Raw genomic sequence first — 16,347 nt, forward strand, 5'->3', positions numbered from 1 at the left:
GTCTTTGCATCTATCTTGTAGTTCTTGCTTTTGACAGTAAAGTTTGTACTCAAACCTAAATTTAGTACTTAATCTTATCTTCTTGTTTACCAAAAATATATATATAAAGTTTCTACTTAGAAGAAAATGTTCGTGTTGTACCCTAGAGCCCTAGAGGGCTAGAGTATTAATATTTGGTTACTTTCCGCGCTAAACCTATGGCATAGAGGCCTTGATGGCTTCAGCAATATGCATGTTCAATCAGTCATGCATTATCTTTGGTAATCTGCTCCCATTCGTATAATTCTTAATCCACCAACCTAACATTTATCTCATATGTACGTACATATATACGGTATATCTACCATCATTGTTATCCATTTTGCCCATTCATGATCTCAAAAGTTTCAAATTCAAATTCCTTGCAGTTTTTAGCATGATGCAGTGACAGAAAGTAATAAATATCCAGCATAGGCATTCTTGAAAACTTATACTAATAAGGTAAAGTTAGGTATTAGATTAATGCACTAGGTCAGTAAGTTGAGCTCCTATTAATTGAAGAGCATAAATTTGATTTCTTCAAGATCTCAAATTCATACTTTCCCCTCCTCTCAAACTTTAATTTATCCGCCTGTTTATAAAACAAACTCTATATGATCTTTTTGTTATATGTAGCTACTAAACACTACAACAAACTTTAGTTATTTCAACCCTTTTTCATCGAGGGTTTACTAAAATCTCTTGATACAATCTATAAATACAAATGTGGTAGGCTATATTACTCAAATTTATTTCAAAAGTTATTTTTTCCTCAAAATAAGTTAAAACACCCTTGAAATAAATGTTAAAAAAAAAAAAAGAAAAAAAAACGCCCCAGTTTTTTTAGCCCACAACCCTTGATAAAATATTACAAATTTTTCAGCCCTTGAAAAAAAGCCCACAACAAAAATTTCATCCCTTGAGAAAAGCCCAACAAAATTTAAAAATATAGCCCAAACGTAATCAACAAACCCGTAGAGCTCTTATCACTCTTTCGCTGAAAGCTTGAAACTGAGAAAGCATAGAAATCACACAGAGCGCATGGAGATCTCATAGAGCTCGATGATCATCGATTAGGTACGTAATCGCACAGCTCCGATTAGGTACTGTCTCGGTTTTGTGACTCTTCATCTCTCTTGGCATTGTGTTTCTTAGCTCCGATTAGGTACGAATCACAAACCCTAATTTAAAGAATATACTTATTTGTCTAGGAAATAGCCAATCATAACTCTAAGAGCATGCAGCCCTATGCATTCCACATATATTATCGTGTGTATTACCATTTACCAACAAAGAATAGCAGAGTAAGTTAATGACTTACTGCACTCATAGAAGAATTGGAAATTTGTTAAAAGTAAATATATGTACCAGTTACCGTGAGAGTTGGTAAACGAATGAAGGAAATGAAATAAGAGATAATTGAACAATCAAAGAGGAATAAAAAACTTTGTATTATGATACCGTTTTTGACATTAGAACCAATATTACTTTGAGGTGACACTTGTTAGAATTTTGCAGTTAAATGATTAAATTTACTATATCTCAATAATTTAAACTTTTGGGACGATCAATAATTTAACATAGTATCAAAGCATGAGACCTGAATTCAATCCTTATCTCCTACACTCTACCTCCTTAGTTTGCTACCTTGAATTACTGAAGTTCAAACACTGCTATTTTGTTTGTCTAGCTTATCATCCGCAAACCCATGGTCAGAACAGGGACCACGAGTTTGCATTGAAGATCAACGAAGCAAGCAAAATGTAGTCGTTTAGTAAAGATATCAGCAATTCAATCATGTGTGGAGATGAATTTAACAATATCCTTGCAGACCACACCTTCAAGGATGAAAGGGAAGTCTACACCACAAGAATGGAGATGAGCAAGGTAGATATTTGCAAGAGCCCTGTATTCAGACTCTATGGTTATACGAGACACAATTGGTTGCTTCTTGATAGACCGAGTAATGAAATCACATCCAAGATAGATGAGATTACCTAAAGTGGATTTACGATCAACTGGGCCACTAGCCCAGTTAGTATCAAAGAAAGCTGAGAGGGCCAAAGGCCCAAGTTGAAAGTGAATGCCATGATTGACCATAAATGGGTTTTGTTTGTGATGTAATATGCCCCCACAATGGTGATCTGAAAAGGTACCTTTATGTAACGCTAGGGCTGAATATCAGCCAATATGGTCCTATATTAGGAGAAATCTCTGTAGAATCATGGGGTTCGGCATGGCTAGATGTGAGATACCATGTCTTTAGCACATTTAATGAATTTTGGCTAAACTCAAGTGAATGAGTGGAGAAGTGTTAGTGTCTTTTAAATGGAGGTTTGATTAATTATACATTTCTACCTTTTTTACATGAAGTCACCACTTATTTTATTATAAAAAAAAATCATAATTGGAATATACATTTCTTTATTGATTTGAAAACGAATATACATTAATCTTACTAGGACTCCCAAACCTCACTAGTACTCTGCCAGTGCTTTCTAGTTCAATGGCAACTTTCCATATACAAGTGATTGGAAATTCAAGGGGAAAAGGTTGGAGATGCATGGTTCTTGGTTAGCAACATACTATGTATATATTTCTAACACAAAAAAAAAAAAAAAAAAAAAAAAAAAAAAAACCATTATTCCCATAAATACCATAGACATTAGTACATGGAGAAAAACACTATTGGCACTCCAATTTATTGTCATCTCTTAGAATTTCTAATGAAGATATCTAAGGTCCAAATTTTTGTTGTAACTATCTAATTATAAAATAAATAAATAAATTTAGTGGGAAGAGATTTGATAATAGTAAGAAAATGCATTTATGAGAAAGTTTTTTTTTTTAAGAAAAGACTACAAACTACAAAGACACTGGAAATGCAAATTGACCAATGAAATTTCCTGTCTTTTTTTTTGGTGAGAAGCTGTCTAAAATTCATTGCACATTTGGCAGGTAAGCAAATTAATATGTGGCCAGATCAACATAAGGCCCCCCAAAATGGAGGGTCCTACTTACAAGACTTAGTCAACCAGTTGCAGACAGAGTAATTACTCTGCTTTGTAGAATTTTAAGTGTAAAACAAAATAAAATCAAACAGAGGTCTCCTATAAATTAGGATGCAGTTAGTATCGTTTTCACAACTCATAAGTAACCCTTACTACTATTTTCATATCCTATATGGTGTCAGAGAAATTGTCCAGCTAAATAAGGGTCCAAAAAAGTGTAAAACTCACAATAAATGAACCATCCATATTTGAATTTCCTGAAGCTAAATGAAAGCACCATTGAGAGAAATCTCATTTAGGAGAAAGGTATAGTGACTCAACTTTCATTTGTGAAACTCGAGAAAACAAAGGTGCAGCACTAAACCAATTACTGTATCAATGTCCTAGGCAATTAAACCTTTTATTTACTAATTGAAAGGAATAATTTTCTTTGGAGATTATAGAAAGTAACTCCAAAGATATTCTCCATACACATCGAAGGCCATATTATGCCCAGGGAGAAGTAGAAGGCCATATTATGCCCAGGGAGAAGTAGACATTAGCAACTCCTCTTCTAAAGCCTGGGCTTCCTTCTGAGATACTGGTTGCAAGGAATCCGCCAAATAGACTCAGAATTTGTTATAAAGGGCCATACAGTTTGTGCACTTATGTAGAATATTGTCATTTTTTGTTTGAGACTTTCCAAAGGTGATCACTAATAGACTCAAAAAAGAGCCACCACGATTGCTAGATGAACACTTGGCCTATTGGAATGTATTAATTTTTCATTTTAAATAGCAGAGACGGGCTGGATGTCATGGCAAGGTATATTACACTACTTTTTAACAGATCACTTCTTGTATGAGCTGAAAATTGATTTTAGAAGAGACATGTTATTCATAAATATTTTATCAGTCATTAATGTAGAGAATTTCTTTTAGAAATTAGGAAAAGCAGATCTAGAAAATAATCCTAGGATTGTGCTACTTGTCCCAACCCAACATGTCTAGCACACCATGAATTGTTGATAATGTACTTCAATTTCCCAAAATGAACATTGCTTGCTTCTTCCTGTTATTTCATTTATGAAATTTTCTTGACTTGCAAACTTTATTCTTTTGATCCTACACAGGCAACATAAGAGAATAAAATCATTTATGTTCCATTATGCGAATATTTTAACAAAATAAAAAGCATGTAGCTATTTCCATCATCTCTTATTCTCTTATACTTAGTGCCACAATAGAAAAAAAAGCGGGTCATTTCAAAGTGCCTTTCGGTAATCTTGCAAGTGCACTTAGTTGTGATGCAATCCATTAATGATAATATCTTTTGTCCGATAATTATGACCATAGTATACTAAAAAAAAAAAAGGCTGATATGCATTTGTTGATATTGCTTTCCGCTCCTAACAAATAAATCCTATAATCTTTACTGTATATGCATGATGATATCTGTTAGGCCTTCTGTGATTGATAAATACCTTTCTTTCTTACCAAAAATAAAATCTTTGGATTAGGCAAATGTGGCATCTGGAATGGATGTGTGATGAATGTATACTGAAATACTTGGAGCTAAAAGAGTGAAGAGGAACTACTAGTTTATAGCAAATTTTGCTTCTCAAGTAATGTAAGTACTCTCAATTGCTAATGACACAATGGAACTAGAAACTGGATGCCAAACTAGATTTAGCTTCAAGGCTGAACGCCTCTTTGGAGGCAATTTAGTACGCAATGTTGTCTGTGAAAGTTGACTCTTGTTTTTTCAGGTCACCTTGATACATCAAAAGTGAGAAGTAAGGTGGTCTATGCCACCTTGAAGTATAGATGCAAGAGGGAACTGGATCTGGATGACACTCAAGTAAAGTTGAGAGCAACAGATCCTAGTAAAATGAGCCTTGATATTGTAAAAGGGCAAGCACTTTGTCATTTCACCTTTTTGATGTTTAGCTCTTCCTAAAAATAACATTCTATGAGCATTTTCTTTTTTCTTTTTTCTTTTTTCTATCCCTTGTTCTTTTTATTCGTAAGTGTTGTATGGGCTCAAACTAAACCTATAGTATAACATCAAACTATGAATTCATCTGTCATGACTAGCACCTTTTAGGCTGTTTTCCAAATTCATGTTTGCTAGCATATAATTCATACTTCAGCACCCCCAATTTTGCGTGGGTTTTAAGATAGAGTACAGGCCACTTGGAAAAGCGCCAAATCTGTGTTTAAATTTAAAGAGCTAGTTACCGAGGATCCATGCATCCATTGACTGGAAAAAAAGGTAAAAAAGAAGCAGCCCATATTAAGGAATAGATTAATAAATCTAGCTGTTTACAGACTTGCTTAAAACTGGAAAGATATAAACAACTAATCCAGTGTACTATTCTTTTTAGTGCGAAGTGAAATGACATACCACTCCATATATAAAATATAAATAGTTCGTACAGATCATAGGCAGAAATCAAAATCCCTAGCACATACAGTTTAAAACAACTTCAAAGGGTAATGAGACTTGCTAAAATTCCAAACTAATATTTGTGACCTCTTGGAGCACAGAGCACATGAACCAGAGCTGCCTTCAAAAGCATACACAAGGATCTGCAATTGCAATAATCAATAGCATTCCCACAGAGTAAGCTTTTAGCAAGTTGCATGTGCACCGTAGTACAATACTTTGTGATACAAATGTGCAATAAATACTCGTCACAGTGCCAATTCTGTTTCCTTCAGTAGCATTGTGCTTTCAAATAGTTTAAAAATGAAGTACGCATCTTAAAATGAACCATATTTTGTATGGCAATGATCACCAAAACTATTAAAACTTAAAACATTGGCTCCACTTTAGTATGGGCATATTTTTGAAACCAAAATCCAACTAGGTAGAAGGTTAGATACAAACTAAATCACATTTGAAATGCATGCAGTGCCTGCCTACAACATCAACATTAAACAAAGACCACACAATTATTAAGGACATAAAGTTCAAAGCATACCTTGTACAATATGATGCCTTATAATTATATACTAACATCAACAAGGTGAGGACAATAAAAAGAGAGAGATACAACGTCATCTCTGTATCAGTTATGAGTAGCACGAGTTACTCATTTGCCCTTCACTTCATGATTTTAAACAATCTTGAAAAAATGGAAATAATTATAGCATAAATTTCCATATTTTATAAAATATTTTTTTTATCTTGCACTTTTTTTTTTTTTTTTGGGAAGTACTTTTCTGTGCAATATTAATTCTCAAAAAAACTAATGATAAGAAATTCATGCTTTGAATTTAAAAATGAAAGTGTTTCTTTAAATTTTAACTTTTACAAAAGGGCTCCATACTTATATACTTCCATTGTATTAAAAAAACTAATAAATAATCAAGTAATATGGAAATATTCCAAACATTCTCATTTTGGTTACCACCAGTGCTATGATCTAAGGTTAGATTGGTCTATTAACAATAGTTAGAAACATGCTCCACTTATGTTTGGACTAAAACTCTCACTTTGGCCCATCAAAAGAAAAGCCCATTGGATATGAAGATATATGATCATATTTTAAAGCTTCTCACTCTAAAACAAAACTTGTACCTTCTACTCACACTAAACATGTTTAAGGTTGCAAATATTTAGTTTGGTACTCGGTACTTGGCATTATAGATTATTGGAATCTAAGGATAGGTACAAAAGTTTATTACTAATTGCTATTGCACCACTGAAATCATTCATAGAAAGATTAGCCTAGAGCTTTTTAATTCAATTGACACCTTATGTTCAAAGCCTCCATCTTCTATTGTCGTAACCTTTTTTTTTTTTTTTAAATATTTGTAGAAAGATTAAGTACAGAAAATTGACATTTTTAGGGACCAATGCATGTCACGAAGCTGGCAGTGAGATGATCATAATGTTAAAAGAGAAGGGAGTTGATTTACCTGAAGCCTTTTTCTTTTTCCCCTTTGAAAGCCAACACCACTTGCGTAAAAATATTATAGGGAAAAAAGACGAGAAACCAACACTAGACTATTCAAATAAAGGTCACTTTCCTATAGATTAAGAAACTAAGCTATGATTGATTTCTAAGCTCTTGAGAAATGAATACTCCAAATCTTGCAAAGGAGAGGTCAAGATGTCTAAGTCTCTCCAAGTAACCAAAATATCTTGGAATGGCCTCACTAGTAGAATAATTAACTCACTTTATTTAGTAGTTCTAGCTCTAGTAAAAAAGGATTAGTCTTGCCACCCGATGGTAATCTATATTCATCAGCAGAATATAAATTCGTAGGTGAAGCTCAACCCGATTTCCATCTACTTAGTCATGTCATATTCCAATCCATCTTGAGCAATCTTGAACAAACAAAGACAAAAGCTTATTTGAAGGACTTGTAATAGCTTTGAATCTTAGAAGGGCTCATTTTTCTTTCTCATTGCAAGTTAGATTGGAGCTCCTTTGCATAGGGTTGAATAGTTGAATTATAGGGTATTACAAAGAAAACTATAGCAAGAGAAGCACTACAATTATGAAAGACACAGATCTAATGAAGCAATAAGTAAGGAAGAATTGTGTTCAAAGATACCTTTATATGTTTAATAGCAGGCAACAACACAAGTGTATGGTTAAATAGATATTTAGCAAAACCAGCCATTGATGGTTAGCTCACAAATAATGTTTATGTCTTTACTCATTTTCTTTAGTAATTAACCAAGGTGATTATTTAAATATCACCTTATAAAGAAGACTACTATTTATGGTTTGATTTTCTTGACACATGAGAATTTTCATGTATGCTTTTTTAATAGGTAAATATTCATGTATGCTACATTCTTGCAAGTGGGAGAAAGAATTCCACTGGGCACTTTTGAGCTTGACTTGCAAGTTTCAAGTTTCATGTTCATCTTCAATATGGTGTTTGAGAAGTCGTCCACCTAAATAGGTAACCAAAAATGTGTAAAACTACCATATGGCCAATTCCAATTAAGTTTTCAAATCCCCCTACAATACCTTTCAGTATTGGTCCTTTGCAAACATAACCATAACTCTTAAAAACGATTGATACTCAAGAAAAGCACTGTCGAGAGACTTCTTGTTATTTAGGAGAAAGGTATAGTAAATTAACTATCATTTGGAAGACCCAAATAAATTGAAGTATAGCACTAGACTTACTACTTTATTGAAATATTGTATACACATAATTAACATTTCAAGAAACACAAAAGAGCTAAAAAAACCTTAAAATCCAATTTAAAGTTAGTTTTTATTTATTTCTTTGAGATTATCGGAAAAAATCTCCCCCAACATCAAAGGCCAAATTTATCAAGGGAATGGTAGACTTTACAGAGCCACTATTTTGTACCCTAGGATTCCTTCTCAGAAATTGTTTGGAAGGGATCCAACTGATACCCTTGGAAATTGTCATAAATATGATCATGTTGTCCAATTATGCACAATCTTGTTAAGACTTTACAAAATGATTGCTAGGAAATTCTAAAGAGAATTACCAAGATAGCTGGATGAACACTTAGTTAGGAATATATCAAAATTCCCCTTTAAAGTAATAGGAATAGTCCTCACCCAAAAAAAAAAAAAAAAAAAAAAAAACATTAACAATAACACAAATCGGGCATCATTTCAAGATATAGTATACTATATTGCTTTTAGAGAATCAACTGCTTTTATGGACTAAAAATTGATTTTACAAATTGGATTCCTTTGACATTCATTGGAAGAAACACCATATTCATATATGCTAATGGAGTGAATTAACTAATAATATAAGTACTAACCAGCACAAAGATGATCTAGAAATCATCAAATATTTTTTATAAGTAGAAATCATTAAGATATTGATAAACATGACATTTGCACTAAGTATTAAGAATCTTACAACATTTACTTACAACAAAACAAGATTCTTAAGCTTGTACCTTATGTGATCCAGGAATTGAAAATACATAATTCTCCATTGCTTGTTCAATAGTAAGAGTCACATACACCTTAAAACCCAACCACAAAACTGAGTGTCATGCTTACAATGAACCAATCTACTTCAAGTCTACCATTATGTTTACTCCCTTTGTTTCCAATAAAATTTGATGCATTGAAGCTTTGTAGTTGAGTGCTTAAAGGGATTTTCCCAATCAAATTATTGTTGTACAAGTTCAAATGATTTAAAAATGTCAAACATGACATGCTTGAGGGAATTTGACCAGAAAGTTGGTTCATATAGAAATCAATTGATTCCAATGATTTCATAGTACCTATATTCTCAGGAATACTTCCAATCAAGAGATTATATGATAGATTCAATTATTGTAATCCTTAAAGACTGGTTACTTCTTTTGGAATCACTCCAGATAAACTATTCTTTGAAAAATCTATACATTTTACTAAGTGGAGAATGTTGCTATACTCAAGATCTTTGCCCTTTATCACAAGCAATTCGCTTTCAAGAGGGAGAGTTTCACTGTAATCTATATATTACTAAAAGTTAAAACGTAGCATTTAATGTTACTAGGCTCACGTTGAGCCACATCAGCAGCTAAATCATCATTTTTTTTTCCAATTTTTCTTATATATTTTTTTAAACGTTTTCTCTTTTAAGGTGACTTAAAAACTCCATTATTTAAAAGTTAAAATATCTTTTAATCATTATTTTTATTATTAATTTTCCAAAACTCTCCATGCCTTTTACCTCTTCATCTACCCACTACTTTCTACCTTAATATCATTATTTCTCTACCTTTTGATCTTCCTTTATTTTGACTCTTCATATTCTCAACATTTTACTATAAATTTGACATTTTCTTTTTCATTCTAAGCATAGTTTTCTCACACAAAAAAGGTCACTTCTCTCTCTCTCTCTCTCTCTCTCTCTCTCTCTCTCTCTCTCTCTCAATTTGTTTTTCATTTTTTGTTTTTTTTTTTTTATTGCATCAATTCTTTAGGTTGATGAATTTTTGTGTTAATTAGAATTCTACTTTGATTCAATATTATCCTACTACATTATACATATAGTATATAATAATATAATGTTATTATATTACATAGATGACTTGGATAATTTGATGTTTATTGCTATATATTTTATTTTTACTCTTTTTTCTCTCATCTTATTTTATTCAACATGTAAATCCAGTCACATCCTCCATACTATTAAATTATGCAGCACAAATCAAGAAAATGGCTAGATACAAACTTGCCTTCCTTTACCATACATTGGGGGAATCAATATATTTGTGTGATAAAGGGTCATAATTTATAATTTAGATAGCACCCTTTGTATGTGTCTAGGCTCATAGATTGAGCAATTTGTTGATTTAAAAGGCTATTGAGAATGAACTTTTTGAATCAAGTCTAAAAAAATATGAACTACTATATATCATTGAAATAAAAAATTTTATCATAGATGCATTAATATTTTTTTGCCACAAATTTAAATCACACAAACTTAATAATTTTATATTATGTGTTAGCATCGTCTCTGCTTCTTTTTATTCTTCTCAAAAATATTATGTATCATCTTTAAAGGATGCCAACAATATTGATCTTATGGGAAAAGTTACATAAAATATTGAGAAAAAAATGTTTTATATTACAATCTACTCAAAATGTTTTTGAAATATTTAAACCTTTCTATTTTTCATATCACTGGCGTGATTTATAAATACCACATGCGTTAACTTAAGTTTTAATATTCTTAAGTTGTTTTGGCAAAAAGAAAAAGGAAAAAAAAAAAAAAAGGTTGTCACAAAAGAGGAGTTCATGTAAAATTTCTTGCAAAATGAAATATCTGTTTTGTAAGGTCACCAGACTTGATAATTTGCAAATGATGGAACCACTCGCAACAATATTTGCACAGTTATATAGTTACAGCTAAAAAAATTATGTATACTTTTAGTCTTCAAAAAACACACATCTATAAGTGGTTAAACGTTCATCTTGGGTAGTTTTAAGTTTTCATATAATTTTGCGTATATTCATCTATTTTAATTTAGATTTTTTTTTTCAAAAAAAATTTATTAATTTAGATATTTATAAGTAAAAAATGAAATAATGATTCATGAATAATAATAATAAAAATTATCTATACATATTTATCTTGTGCGATTGTAACTTTACATATAATTTTGCATTTATGTTTTCATCTACTTTAATTTAGATGTTTATAACTTAATAATGAAATCTATAAATAAGGTAATTAAAACAATCACATTTCTACAATTCAAAAAGTCACAATTTTATTTTAAAAGGCCTTTTACATTTCCTTGGAATTATTTTTAAATTTTTTTATAAAACCTTTGACATACCACTAACCTAACCACTTCATACATTAAAAAAAATTTAAGGCTCATTATTACTTCAGTTAATATATTATGGATATCTTAATTGATTGAGACCAAACTAGAGAAATGTCTTTCATATTTCCTTGAAAATTCAGAAGGGGAAAAAAAAAAAAAAACCCTTTGACATACCACTAGCATAACTACATCTATAACTATTTAAGCCTGATATCTATTTCTTATTGATAACCATAAAATTTACAACTAGCATGGGAACATACAAAGTAATAAAGAATAAATGAAGGAAGATAAAAAGAAATGAAATCAAATGTCAATTAATAACCGTTATTTGGAAAATAAAAAGGTGGTCAAGAGGAGTAAAAAATAAAATAGAGATGGCTATACAAAGGACATTAATTAAAAACTTTATAGTACAATAAAATCAACAATTAAATATAATAATACAAAATTTGAACTTAAAACCAATCAAACTCTGACTCGGGAAATAATATATATATATATATATATATATATGAAATCATAATCTTCATATACCATGACTTAAGAAAATTTAATGAATAGTTTTTCCTCTTATTTAATGTCTATGTTATGCAAATCATCAATCAATAAATATATGATAATGGTAAAAAATGTTATAGACAAGATTATGAAAAATATGATAAATCTTTTTTTTTTATTTAAAAAAAAAAAAAAAAAACTCTTTATAAAGTCTAGAGACTAAAATAATATTTTATTTAAAAAATTATCATGCGTAACGCACGGGTCTGCGACTAGTAATTGATAAAAACTCATGTTCAGATTTGAATTTTTTTTGTAGCCATGGCACTAAAATTTTTTACACATCTAGGAATACCTTCAAATAGCTTATTATGAGAAAGGTCCAAGATCTAGAGTGAAGTAAAAGCACTAAGTTCTTTTGGTATGTGACCATGGAAATTATTTGAGAGAAGGTTGAGAATCATCAAGCTTGGAAAGCTATGTCCTATCCATGAAGGTATGCTTTCAACAAACTCATTTTCAACAACATCAATAGTCACCAAATATACACAATTTCTTAGAGATGATGGTAAGTTCCCCGAGAATTTGTTGTTGTATAGGTGCAAAGACTTAGAATTGTCAAAGATCCAATGGATGCTGCCACTAAAATTATCGTTTGCCAAATTTAGGACCCTTAAGCTATTCCACTTGATCCAGCAATCATGTATTTTTCTTGATAAATTATTTTTTTAAAGATTGAGATATCCTATGCTTTTGGAGTCATTCATCTTGAAACACAAAAATGAAGAAATTGACTTAGAGAATGAATTGTCAGAAGGATCTAGCACAATCACACTAGATGATACATAAGGCAATGAACCTTCGAAATGGTTTTACCTTAAATTAATCATTGAAGAAGTAGAAAAAACCACATGATTGTTTGGAATCTCACCAATGATTTGATTGTGGGTAAGATTTAGATATTCGAATTGAGAGGACAAGTTCCAAATTGCAAGAGGAATTACATCTAAAATCTGTGTTGGATATGTCCAAAGACCAAAGATATGCTTGTGTACAACCATAGAGGAAATTTTGGCCCTAAATTCCATGATCGCAAGCTTAAAGACAGCAATTGAAAAGGAGGAATCCAATCATGACTTACATCTAAAGTCAAACTGTTTCCAAATGCATAAAATGCTTTCAATCTTGTTAAATTTGAAAAATGAGATTTGGACATAACACCTTCCAACATATTTGATTCAATATTGAAAGTGTCTAGCTTGGAAAGCTACCCAAAATTTTGAGGAATTGTTCCATTGAATAGATTATTTGAAAGAGCCAGGTTTGTCAGATATGAAAGGCTTCATAAAGACATTGGGAGTGGTCCCAAGATTGAATTATTCCAAAAAGAAAGTTTGACTAGATTTTTAAATACCCCAAGTTTATCCGTCAAATGACCATGAAGTTGAGAAAAAAAAATTAAGTCTAAGATCTCTAGTCTACCTGAAAGACATCCCGATAAACTTTCCCAGATTTCAGATATCTCTTGACTTCATTTGGTGGATTACAATGTGATTTCCCTTAAGTGACAGAGATTACCCAATGATTTTGGCAACTTTCCTCCAAGTTCATTGTTTGACAAGTCAATACTAATGGCAAATGTTAGGTTTCTAATAGGCCAAGAATGTATTGATCCCTTGTGATGAATTAACCAATTAATTAGCCAAGTTAATTAATTAATTCAATTAGCATGCAATAAGCGTGGTAGCACAAACAAATCACCAACTATATTAAAATGCAACGGAAAATAAATTGACATGGTGATTTGTTTATGAATGGGGAAAACCTATATGGCAAAAACCCCCACCGAGTGAATTTAAGGTCATCATTCCCAAGAATTCACTATTATCACAACAAGCGGTTACAAGTAAAGGAATCCCAGTACCTTATATCAACCTACAATTGAACTCTTACCCCAATACCTAATTGGACTTATTCTATAGTGACAATCTTTCCTTTCAATGCACGGCTCCCAGTACGTGACTAACAAATTTGATGCGCGGATCTCAGTATGCGGCTTACACACCAACTTGAGAAGGATGTTGGCTGTAAAGTTCTTCAGTTCATCACACGATGAAGATCACGAAACTCCTTAATTACAAAACCCTATGGTGTACAAACACAGCAGCTTCTTGAATAGAAAGATGAATTAGAGCATATGTTTCCGGTTCCAATATGCTTGTGAAAAACTTTTGTATTGAGGTGTATTAGCTGTGACGGCCCTTAAAACAATCCTTATATATGTTTAGGATTGTGAGAAAAGAAAGCCCAAACATCTATACACAGATTGGATGAAAATTAGAACTGAAAATCTGATTTTCTTAAATCTCGATAGATATCCCATCTATCAAGCAGCTATCGAGCATCAGGCTTAAACAACCTTTTAAATCTCGATAGATACTAGCTGTCAAGCTTTAAAATCCAACACTTCTTCATGTGATTCTTGGACAGACTTGCATGGCTTTAACGCTTTAACACTTGAACTTGAAACCTTGTTCCTTGAAGTATTAAACATATCCTAGATCTACCCAATTACAAGTAAAGTGCATTTTGTCAAAGGATTAGCCAATTCTACATTGACATATGTTTCTAACATGATTCACATATGTCCTAACAGTTTTCAATGGCACTAGAGATTGTACCTTGCAAATTATTGTAGATTGTGTACTGCAATTCTCCTAAATGAATATTTCTTGCTGCTTCTGCTATTTTATTTCTAAAAATATTCTTAATTGACGGTGAATTTATTCATTGGATCCTAGTATCCTACACAAGCAACATAAGAGAATAAAATCATTTATGTTCTATGACAATAACATTTTAACATAATAAACAGAAGGTAGTATTTTCATAATCCCTTAGTGCCACAATAAAAAAAGAGAGGGCATTTCAAGTGCCTTTGGTTAAGCTCGCAAGTCCACTTAGTTTGGTGATGATAATCTGCTTTGTCTAATAATTATGACGTATAGTATAATAAAAGAAATGTTGATATGCATATATCAGCATTTCTTGATATTGTTTTGCTATCCTAACAAATAAACCCTATCATCTTTATAGTATATGCATCATGATATCTATTAGGTAAATGCAGCATTTGGAATGGCTGTGTGTGATGAATGTAAACTGAAATTCTTGGAGCAAAAAGTAAACTGAAATTCCATATGGCCAATCCCAATTAAGTTTCCAAATCCCCTTACAGTACCTTCTAGTATTGGCCCTTGTCAAGCATAACCTAGACTCTTTAAAAAATGAATCATCCAATTTTAAATATCCTGAAACTTAAGGAAAACACTGCTGAGAGGAGAAAAGTATAGTAAATTAACTATCATTTGGGAGACCTGAGTAAACAGAAGCATAGCTGTAGACTTACTACTTTATAAAATATTGTGTACATTTAATTAACATTTCAATAAAAAAAAAAAAATTCTCCTCCAACACCAGGCAGGGGAGCAATGTTCAATTTCCCAAAATGAACATTGCATACTGCTTCCTGTTATTTCATTTATGAAAATATTCTTGATACGAAAACTTTATTCATTTGATCCTACACAAGCAGCATAAGAGAAAAAAATCATTTCTATTCCATGATGTGAAGATTTTAACAAAAAAACAGCATGTAGCTATTTCCATTATCTCTTATTCTCTTATACTTGGTGCCACAAAAAAAGAAAAAGAAAAAAAGGGGAATTTCATAATGCCTTTTAGTAATCTTACAAGTGCACTCAGTTGTGATGGAATCCAGTAATGATAATATGCTTTGTTCGATAACAATGACTTATAGTATACTAAAAGAAATGCACATATGCATTTCTTGATATTGTTTTCCTCTCCTAACAAATAAATCCTCTCATCTTTATTGTATACAGATGATGATATCTTTTAGGCCTTCTGTGATTGATAAATACCTTTCTTTCTTTCCAAAAATAAAACCTTTGGGTTAGGAAAATGTAGCATCTGGAATAGTTGTGTGTGATGAATGCCAATTGAAATTCATGGAGCTAAAAGCGAAGATGAACTTGGAAGCCCAGATGAAACTTGAGGACTTTGCTGAGTCTCTACCTGCCAATGGGTGTTGCTTGTAAAACTAACCAATGCAAATCAACACACAGTGGAGTTCCAATCAGTGCCTACACCGATTCAAACCAACACACTTTCAGTTCTATAGCAATCCAAACCATTCAATTTTTCGATTTAAGCCTTTTGTTAAATGAAGATAGACTAGTGTAACGTTTTAGTGTGTGGGCTTGAGTCTCGGAATGTGCCTAAGTTAAAGGGCTGGCTGGACTTGAGGTTATATGTGGACTGAATTTCTTTGGTTTATTATTATTATTATTATTATTATTATTATTTTTCAAGTTGGCATATTTGTGGTGAGATGTTGCCACTCAATTCATTAGATCTTAATTGAAGACCCATTGCCATTCTTCCATGCAGTTTGTTCTATTTACTAAAAATCGGTTTATCGTTAAATCAATTAGCTTCAAGTCTTTATAGTTCTACAATAACTGGA

The sequence above is a fragment of the Quercus robur genome, chromosome 5 (assembly GCF_932294415.1).
Source record: "Quercus robur chromosome 5, dhQueRobu3.1, whole genome shotgun sequence".
Lineage (NCBI taxonomy): Eukaryota > Viridiplantae > Streptophyta > Magnoliopsida > Fagales > Fagaceae > Quercus > Quercus robur.